The 9,360-nt window shown below is 47.6% G+C and overlaps 1 long non-coding RNA gene across 2 annotated transcripts in view; it reads right to left on the bottom strand.

The window, feature by feature from the left end:
• Nucleotides 1-7,121: 7,121 nt before the first annotated feature.
• Nucleotides 7,122-9,360, bottom strand: part of LOC111816472 — a 9,020-nt gene continuing 6,781 nt past the window's right edge. For both annotated transcript variants that reach the window (XR_002820860.1, XR_002820859.1), the window contains 2 exons: nt 8,421-8,641; nt 7,122-7,807 (listed from right to left, as the gene is read on the bottom strand). This is a non-coding gene — a long non-coding RNA (uncharacterized LOC111816472). The remainder of the gene's footprint in view (nt 7,808-8,420; nt 8,642-9,360) is intronic.

Raw genomic sequence — 9,360 nt, 5'->3', positions numbered from 1 at the left:
AAAAAAAAAAAAAGACGACATGCTGGGGCTGGCATGGAGCTCAGTAGTAGAATGTGTACCTAGCATGTACAAGGCCCAGAGTTCGATCCCAGCAATAAAAAACAAATAAATAAAATAAAAGGTACAGAAAGAGAAGAGCAAATATACCTTTTTTTTTTTTTGGCTCCGAATGCCTTCAGGGCAGGTTTGGCTGGCTTGAGTTGTGGGGATTAAACCACAGCAACCTGAGCCTGACTGCTTTGTTGAAGCAGCCACTTAAAGAACTGAGCTAAGGGGCAGGTCCCCGCAAATACACCTTTGAACAGATGTCAGCTCATTTTCTTTCAGAGGAAGGCAGTGACTACTGAGCCATCAGAATTTTTCATTGGGATGACCGCAGTTTTAGCAGGATTGAGATGAGCAGTCATTCTGGAATATGACATGACATCTTATCTGTTCCATGTCACTCGCCCTTGAGGAAGTACGGAAGGGGCCTTGGGTCCCTATGGTCCAGCGAAGACTGCGCTATTAATAGTCCCGGCTCCTGTAGCAGGGCTCCCACCTGCTGCAAGGGGGTTGCGACTGCCTGGTTTACCATGGAAAGGCACCGTAGGCAAAGCCAGCAGAACTCAGACAATGCCGATTTTTTTTGTCTCTTTGTCACCAAAAGATTCTATTGAGCCAGGCATGCTGGTACATATCTATAATCCTTACACTCTGGGGGCTGAAGCAGGAGGCTCAAAAGTTCCAACCCAAGGCCTGGGAGATGACTCAGTGGAATAAGCGCTTCCCTGGCAAACTCAAGGGCCTGAGTTCAATCCCCAACTCCACACACAAAAAAAGTTCCAACCCAGCCTGGGCACACAGTGACTTAGTGAGAACTTGTCTCAAAATTAAAAAAAAAAAAAAAAAAAATAGAGAGCTGGGACATAGCTTAGTGCAATATATAATTTAGTTTCCATTACGCACTTACCCAGTAGGTGGGAAAGAACTGTTGAGTGGGGAGGATTGAGTCAGTGTGTGTATGGTAGAGGTGGCCTCAAATGTCAAACCCCTAATCATCATGTTTGGTGACTGCGGCATACAACCAGGAGACCAAGTTCCTTACCAAGGGCATGTTAGGTGTTGCTGGCCGTGTTGCTCTGCTTCAAAACCAGCTGAGGCACAAACTGCTCTATGAAGTAAGCCTGGGCTGCTGTCAGCCGGAAAGCCAAGGTCACCATCGGGTCGACCCCTGGGTATCACCGGAAGGAGTGGTGACAAGGTGGGGTTACTCCCACACCCTCCGTGTCGTCTGACCTGGACTGCAGATGTCACTGTTTCTTTCCTGCTCATTGGTCTTTTTCAGTCTCTCCTCCTTCCATGTCCTCATTAACCAGAAGAACACAAACGGAAATGTAGGCAGTTTGTACTTAAAATAGTTGTGGGTTTTGTTTGTTTTGGTGGTACTGGGGATCGAACTTGAGATCTTGCACTTGCTTATGCTGCTGAGCTATATCTCTGCCCCTTAAAATAGTTTTAATGTCTGTACATTTTTTGTTTGCTTAAAACCACGTCTGATGCATCGTGTAACATGTCATTTAATATTTGTCATTTGTGTGCGTGTGTGTTTAATGTATTTGGTACAGGGTCTCACTACACACTTGGACTGATAGTTATCCTCCTGTTTTCAGCCTCCCCAGTGCTGGGATTACAGATGTGCACCACCACATCTGGACTTGGTGGCTGGTTTAGTGCACCCATGGGTGGGCCAGTACAGCATGTGGTGCCAGGGATTGAACTGCGGTCTCTGTGCTATCTTGCAGGCCGTGTGTGTGTGTGTGTGTGTGTGTGTGTGTGTGTGTGTGTTATTGAGAACTATCTCAAGGGCACTCTAACCACTGATCTATGTTCCCAGCCCTTTTTATCTTTCATTTTGATTACCTTTTTTTTTTTTTTTTTCCAGAAGGGTCTACAGGGTATTCAGGGTATTCAGGGTCTCACTACTAGATCGGACTCATAGTGATCCAGCTATTTACAGCTTCCTAAAAGCCGGGATTATGGGAACGTGTCACCATGCCCAGTCTCAATTGCCGTCTCAGTGCACCCCTGTGGGGGCGGCAGCATGGCAGGTCCAGGGATTGAACCCCGGGGCCCCTGCGCCTGCTTGCAGGCTCTTTAATCCATTGAGTTATTTGGTTTTGTTTTTTTTTTTTTTACATTTATTTAGTGTGTGTGTGTGTGTGTGGCCAGCTCAGCCCACCTGGGGATAGGGCTGGCTGGCATGTGGTGCTGGGGGATCGAACCATGGTCCCTGTGCTTTGCCAAGCTTGTTCCAAGTAGGTGCTTTTTGACCACTGAGCCATCTCTCCAGCCCCAATCCATTGAGTTATTTGGCTGGCCCTATCTTTCATTTTGAGACCGTCTTGCTAAGTTGTTCAGGCTGGCCTCTAACTCACAATCCTGCTGCCTCAGCCTCCAGAACAGCTGGGAGTGAGGTCATGGAGACTCTTTATTTAGTTCGAGAGCCTGCCCTGTGCCCAACCCAGCACCCACTAGCTCCTGCCTAGGATTCCAATCTACAAAGTGGAGATAAGTAGGACACCGACCTCAGGAATCTGCTCCGAGGATTAAATGAAATGAAAGTAAAGCCTAAGCAAGAGTGGCCCTGGTTAAGTGGTGCTTAAGTGGAAGCTATTTTCTGTGTGTAGCTTTGTGCTCTTCCCTGTGGGTCTGTGGTAACTGGCTGAATAAATAAGATTCTTCAGCCTGTTCCAGAATCTGAAATTACTTAAATTCTTCATTGATCAGCTGTTTCATCCAGCACAGAAGCAATTCCTGGGTGGTAAATTACACGCCTTGGGGGATAGGTGAACTCTTTCAGGTGACTCAAGCGCTACTGCTCTGTGCACACAAGGCAGCCCGGTGGCCTCAGGCAAGCACCTGCAGCAAGGGGACAGAGGGGACAGAGGTAAGGACACAACGGGGAGGAGACCCCAGGACCAGAGGCTGGAGCCAGGAACTTTCAACTTCGCCTCACATGGAGGAAGATAAGTAGAAGGTGATTTCCTTGATTTGTAGCAATATTAGATTTTTTTTTTTTAATTTTCTAAAGGGGAGGGGTGGGGGCTGAGGAAATGGCTCAGTAGAATAAGTGCTTCCCTGGTAAGAGCAAGGGCCTGAGTTCAATCTCCAGTTCTGCAAAAAAAAAAAAAGTGTGGGGAGGTGTGTAGCTCAGTGGTAGAGTATGCATTGGGCATACTAATCCCAGCACCAAAAAATATAAAAAAAATTTTTTTAAAAAAAGGAAAAAGGAGGTGAAGGATGAAAAGATATCCAGAACAAGGAATAAAACTTTTTTCCCCCTTTCTTTCATTTTAAAATTCCCCCTATCAGCCTAAAAGCAGAATCTAAGAGTCCAAGGGTCATAAATCCTTCCTCAGAGTGTTTCAGTTTTACAGCCAAGAAGACTGACTTTTATCACTTAGCACTGGACTCTGAAGAATGAGAAATCACCAAACAGACTCTGCTACTGAGACAGAGGCATGAATCTTTTGACCTGAAAGGTACCCAGGCCAAGTTTCTGTTCTCTAAAACCGAGGAATGAATTTTAGGAGCACACAGAGGTTAAGAGCAGAATATTTATTGGGAGAAAGAAAGCTTCTGTCTGAGAGAGGGACAGAAGGAGGACCCAAGCGGGTGGCCCCTGAGAAGCTACCATTTCCAGGTTTTATAGAATAAAACCTTGTGATGTGGTGGGCCAAAGGTGGGAAAGGTGGGGACTCGCTTAGGTGGGCATTAGGTGGGACAAAACTATGGGCAACCAATAAGGTTAAAAGCACCATTGCTCAGGTAAAATTGATTAGATCCATGACCGAATGGGGAAAGCGAATCACATAGCAAGTGGGCATGAATATGGAACAGGAGTTTATCCAGTAGCCGGTAGCAGTCAGATTAGGACTTCCCGACTTCCTCAAGGTGAGGATCAATCCCGGATGCTAATCTTTAGGGAGGTTGGCATTTGTTCAATCTTTGGTCTTTAGGTGTGGCCCACAGCGGGAGCATCCATCTCTCACGGTTGCAACGGTATCTTGTCTTCCATGCTGTTGCCCTCAGGGCTTAACCCTGTCTGACTGCCTATAATATTTCTATCTAGTTCAGCTGCCTACCACTCTACAAACTAAAATAACCCCCTTGTCAAAAGTCTCTGATAGGTCCTGGCCCTAGTACAAACTGCTGAATTATTGTGGTGGTCATCTAATATGGCTGAAGCCCTCAAAAACAACGGCTTAACTTCCCAGAGACCACCTCCCCACCTTCTTCTCCAACTCAGCCCTGGGAGCAATTTCTATTCTCCTTTCCCATTGCCTCAGGGAAGACCCCAATGGGCTCTTCAGGTATTTCTAAACGTCCCCCTCAAACTCCACCCTGATAAAAAGCCATAAAAGCCTCAGCCTCCCTTTGCTTCAGTTCAGAGAATCTCTGATCTTCCCCAGATTCTCTCTGTGTCCTCAAAAATAATAAAGCCCTTTTCCCTTTTCCCTTCTGCCTGTTTGCCATGGGATAAACCTGTCTCCTCCTCCGCTAAGGTAGACCGTACAAGCCCCAAATTTTGAACACATGTTTCTATGAATGCTTGTATAACTGAATAAAAAACATGTCTCGTCTCTTGCTCATTTCTCTTTTGTCAGCTTAATTTGTAGGCCCTCAGTGATCTGCAGGAAAAGTTTTTTCTGTTGGATAAAGAGATAATATTTTACTATATTCTCACCCTCACTTAATCCCTTGGAGACAGGTGTGGTGGTACAGGTCTGTAATCCCAGCACTCTGGAGGCTGAGGCAGGAGGATCACTGTGAGTCTGAGGCCAGCCTGGGCTATAAAGTGAGCTGAAGTCCAGCCTGAACTGCATAGTGAGAACTCAATGGAAAATACATAATGGAAAGAGAATGGTTGCATAAATTATTCAATTATGGTGCTGGAGTTTCACCAGAGATTTCTACACACTAAGCAAACACGTTAGCCCTGCGCACTACCCCCAGCCCATCAGGATAACTTCTTTTTTTTTTTTTTTTTTGCGGAACCAGGGATCGAACTCAGGCCCTTGCGCTTGCCAAGGAAGAGCTTATTCCACTGAGCCATCTCCCGGGCCCCTCAGGATAACTTCTTACAGGCCTACTAGGTACCAAATGGTTTGCAAACATGATTTCTCTGAGCCCTTTGTTTCAGCTGGGGAAAGGGTTCAGGCAGGGGCAGGGGGCACCTGATGTCGCAGGCCGCTGTTTGCTTCCTCCTTCATAAACACGATGTGCACACTGGGGCCTTGTGCTGGGCACCAGGGACGCAGCGGGGAAGAAGTGGTCAATGGTCATCGCAGCCTGGAGTCTCCTTTCTAGGTAAAAGGAGAGTGAAAAAAACAAAGCACATACAAAAAGATGCCACCTGATGGTTGGGAGGCTAGGTTTTCTGCTGCTAAGTAACAAAACCACAGGAGGCCACTGATGTGTCTGAGCTCCTGCATTAGGCCCCAAAAGTCCAGGCCAACTGGATTCATTGGGCCAAAATCTCGGGTCACCACATCAAAACTGACCTTATCTGGCCTTTAGAGAAATGAAGGTGGTGGAGGGAGGGCATGAGAGGAGGAGGGGAGGAGAGGAGGGGAGGAAAGAGTGAGGGAGGAACAGAGGGAGGACTGGGTAGTGGGGCAGGATGGCCACAGGAAAAACCCAAGTTAGGACCGGAGCTTTGGAAGCACTTCTGTAGTTCAAAGCAGACTTTGCAGGAGGGAGAAGGCCTGGGGAGAAGCTGAGGCAGAGAAAGAGATTAAGGGGGGCGGGGTGGGAGAGCACCTCGGCAGGCTTGGCTGGGCGGTCCCTTTCCTGGGGCTCCTCAGGTCACTCTGGAGGCCAGGAATGTGAATCTGGAGGGTTCTAGGCAAGTCAGGGGCGGGTGCAGCTAAATTGCAATGGGGGCGTGGCCTTCCGTTCCAGGGCAGCAGCACGCTGAGCCAAAGGCAGCGCTGTCTGGGAAACTTTTTTTTTTTTTTTGTATTTTAGGGAAGGGTCTACAAGGTGTTCAAGGTCTCACTATTAGATCAGACTCCTACTGATCCACCTGTTTACAGCCTCCCAAGAGCTGGAATTACAGGTGCGCGCCACCCCGCCCAGGCTCAATTGCTGTGTCAGTGCGTCCTGGGGGCGGGGCCGGCATGGCACGTCTGGGGCTGAGCTATTTGGCCGGCCCTGGGAAACCTTTAAAATCCCCTAGGAAGCACTGAATTAGAGTTGGGAGGTGAAAGATGAAGCCAGCCAGTTGCATTCTCAATTTCAGATCTGTGCTTTTTAGTACGGGCATGCCGCATGCAGTGCGTAGGTACTTACTTATATACAAGAATCATTGGCTGTTTCTACGAACAGAGAATAATTCTCAAATTTAGCTGTGTGTCCTGAACTTTGTTTGCTAAATCTGACAACCCTGTGCTGATTGAAAGCTATTTTTATTTTTATTTTTTTTTTATTAATTTTTTTTTTAACATTTATTTATTGTGTGTGTGTGCTTTGCCGAGCTTGTTCCAAGTAGGTGCTTTAGTCCACTGAGCCATCTCTCCAGCCCTGAAAGCTATTTTTAAAAAACACTTTTTAGGAGGTTGGGAGATAGCTCAGCAGACTAATGCGCCTGCTTAGGCAAGCGCAGGGACGGTGGTTTGAGTTTGCGCCCGGGCACCACATGCCCCGCCAGGCCCGCCCCCAGGGTGGGCTGAGCCAGCCAGAGTCCGGGTGTAGTGGCCAAGGCCTGTAATCCCAGTGCTGGCGACGACGCTGAAAACAGGAGGATCACCACAAAGTCTGAGCTGTGCAGTGAGACCCTGTAACAACCAAATACATAACAAATAAAAAAGCACTATGTAGCCTTCTTTTCCTGAGAGCCCCCTTCATAGGAGCTGCGCCATGCTCAGCCCCTAGACTCCAGCTCCTGCCCCACCCTCTGAACTCTTGGGCTCTCTTTCCTACACCCTTTCTATATAAATCAGCCAGGTAGAAGTGTCCTTTTTGAACCAGGAGTGGTGTCACACACCTGTAATCCTGGCACTCAGGAGGCTGAGACAGGAAGATCACAGAGCCTGAGGCCAGCCTGAACTGCATAGTGAGACCCTGTCTCTAAGAGGGGTATATGTTTTTTAGTGGAAATATTTCATTTTGGTGCTGGGTATGGAACCCAGGGTCTCACACCTGCTCGGCACACACTCCCCCGCTGAGCCTCATCCCCAACTACTTGCTTCTAGCTTTTATGGAGGCCCCACCTCATGCCCTTGGGTGAGCACTACTATCTTTCATTCCTTTTTTTTTTTGGTGGTACCAGGGATCCGACTGGGACCTTGAGCTTGTTCCACTTCATTCCTGTGACCACTGCAGAAGGTGTGTGTGTAGCACTCATCGCAAGTGAGGAACTGGACACTTAGATTTGATAATTTAGGGTTTCCCACCCTGCCCTGGAGCAAAACTAAATTTGAACTTTATTTAAATAGACTATTGTAGTCTGTGGCAATGTGGTAAAAATACAACCACGCTACTGCCTGGGGTGCTAATTCAGGCCTAGCAAAGTCCCTCCTGCTGGAGGGCACCCTGGAAGCCCCACCTTTCCAGGGGAAGTTGTTCTTGCGTAGGCTCAATAACTACTGGCCTCCTTCTTCCTGGGATAAAATTAGACACATCTAATCTGTCATCTTGTTTGTGTCAGCAATGTCATGTAGGGAAGGACTGTACTTCCCATGAGAAACCACCAGGTCACAGCCATACAGTCCTGTCACTTCCGGCAGCCAGGCACAGCAGAGGCTGGGGACCATGTCATGGTCTCTGGGAACATGGTGTCAAAAGGCAGTTAGTAAACAAACTCTAGGACAGTACTAACTTTCTCAGGCCCAGACAGAAGTTAACTCTGTGGCTGGTGAGATGGCTCAGTGGTCTAAAGCACCTACTTACAACAAGCTTAGCAAATCATAGGGACCGCAGTTCAATCCCCCAGCACCACATGCCAACCAGCCCTGCCCCCTGGTGGGCTGAGCTGGCCACACACACACTAAATAAATAAATAATAAATAAATAAATAAATCTTTAAAAAAAAGAAATCATACCATGTAAGGACAAGCAAAAAAACCGTAGCATAATTTTCCCTGTTAAGCAGAATGGATATGACCTTCCCTTTTCTTTCAGAATTTCTGGGCCCTTTTCAGATATGTATAAATCTTATTTTCTTGGCCATACTAGGGACTGAACCCAAAGCCTTCACACTGAGTTACATCGCCAGCTCTTTTTAATGTTTTATCTTGAGACAAGTTTTGCATGAAGTTGACCAGGCTGGGCTTGAATTTTCACTCCTCCTGTGGATTACAGGTCTGTGCCACTCCACGGAGTTTTCAAATATGTGTACATTTTTTTAGTGGCTACGTTAAGTCTCACAGGCTCACCACTCTGGGACATTTCCTCCAGGACCCCTGAGCCCTCTCTGAACTGCTGTCACTCAGAAATGGACCCAACCTGACTGCAAAAGGTGAGCCTCACGGAACAGTCTGTCCAGCCACGTCCACCTGGCCAGAGGGAGATGCTCTGTATCTTCACAATCCTTTCAGCAGGTTGCCTCATCTTTTGGCTTGATGCGTATTCAATAAGACTTTTTTTTCTCATTGACCTCCGGGGAGAGGTTTTCTTGAGTCAGATTTTTTTGTTAATTAGGTTTCACCCAACATTGCCTCATTTTAGTTAAGCAAACACCACGGCCTCTGAATAAGAAGCCTCAGACCACACCTTGCAAGGAGCAGAAGGCCAGGGCAGTGGAGCAGGGAGGGAGGAAATGTGATTGTCATAGGGGGACCGCACTAGACCACTATCCTGATGCACATGTCCTATACCTGAGGAAGTCCTGCCACCTGTCCAAAGTGACAAGGCTGACCCTGGTGAGCCTGGCCTGGGAGCTGGTGGGAAGTGGATCCTCTCAGGCCCTAGCCCAAACCTACCAAGAGGCTGCTTCCTGACAAGATGTCTGGAATTCCTCTGGAAGTTAGACCCAAAACACAAGATAGGCCTTTAAAAAAAAAAAAAATTAATTAATGTGTGTGTGTGTGTGGCCAGCTCAGCCCACCAGCGGGCTGGGCTGGCTGGCATGTGGTGCTGGGGGATTGAACTGCCTTCCCTGTGCTTTACTAAGCTTGCTTTAGACCACTGAGCCATCTCACCAGCCCAAGATGGGCCTTTAGACAGAGATTTAACTAAGACAGTGGTTATGCCTGGTCAAAATGAGGCTATGCAAAGGATTGGCCTAGCTAGGTAAGGATGCACGCCTATAATCCCATTAACTGAGAGGTTGAGGCAGGTCAGTCTTGAGTTTGAGCCCAGCCTAGGCAACTTTAC

Source organism: Octodon degus, unplaced genomic scaffold (assembly GCF_000260255.1).
Source record: "Octodon degus isolate 3935 unplaced genomic scaffold, OctDeg1.0 scaffold00033, whole genome shotgun sequence".
Classification (NCBI taxonomy): Eukaryota; Metazoa; Chordata; class Mammalia; order Rodentia; family Octodontidae; genus Octodon; species Octodon degus.
This window is presented reverse-complemented; position numbering and strand designations above follow the sequence as displayed.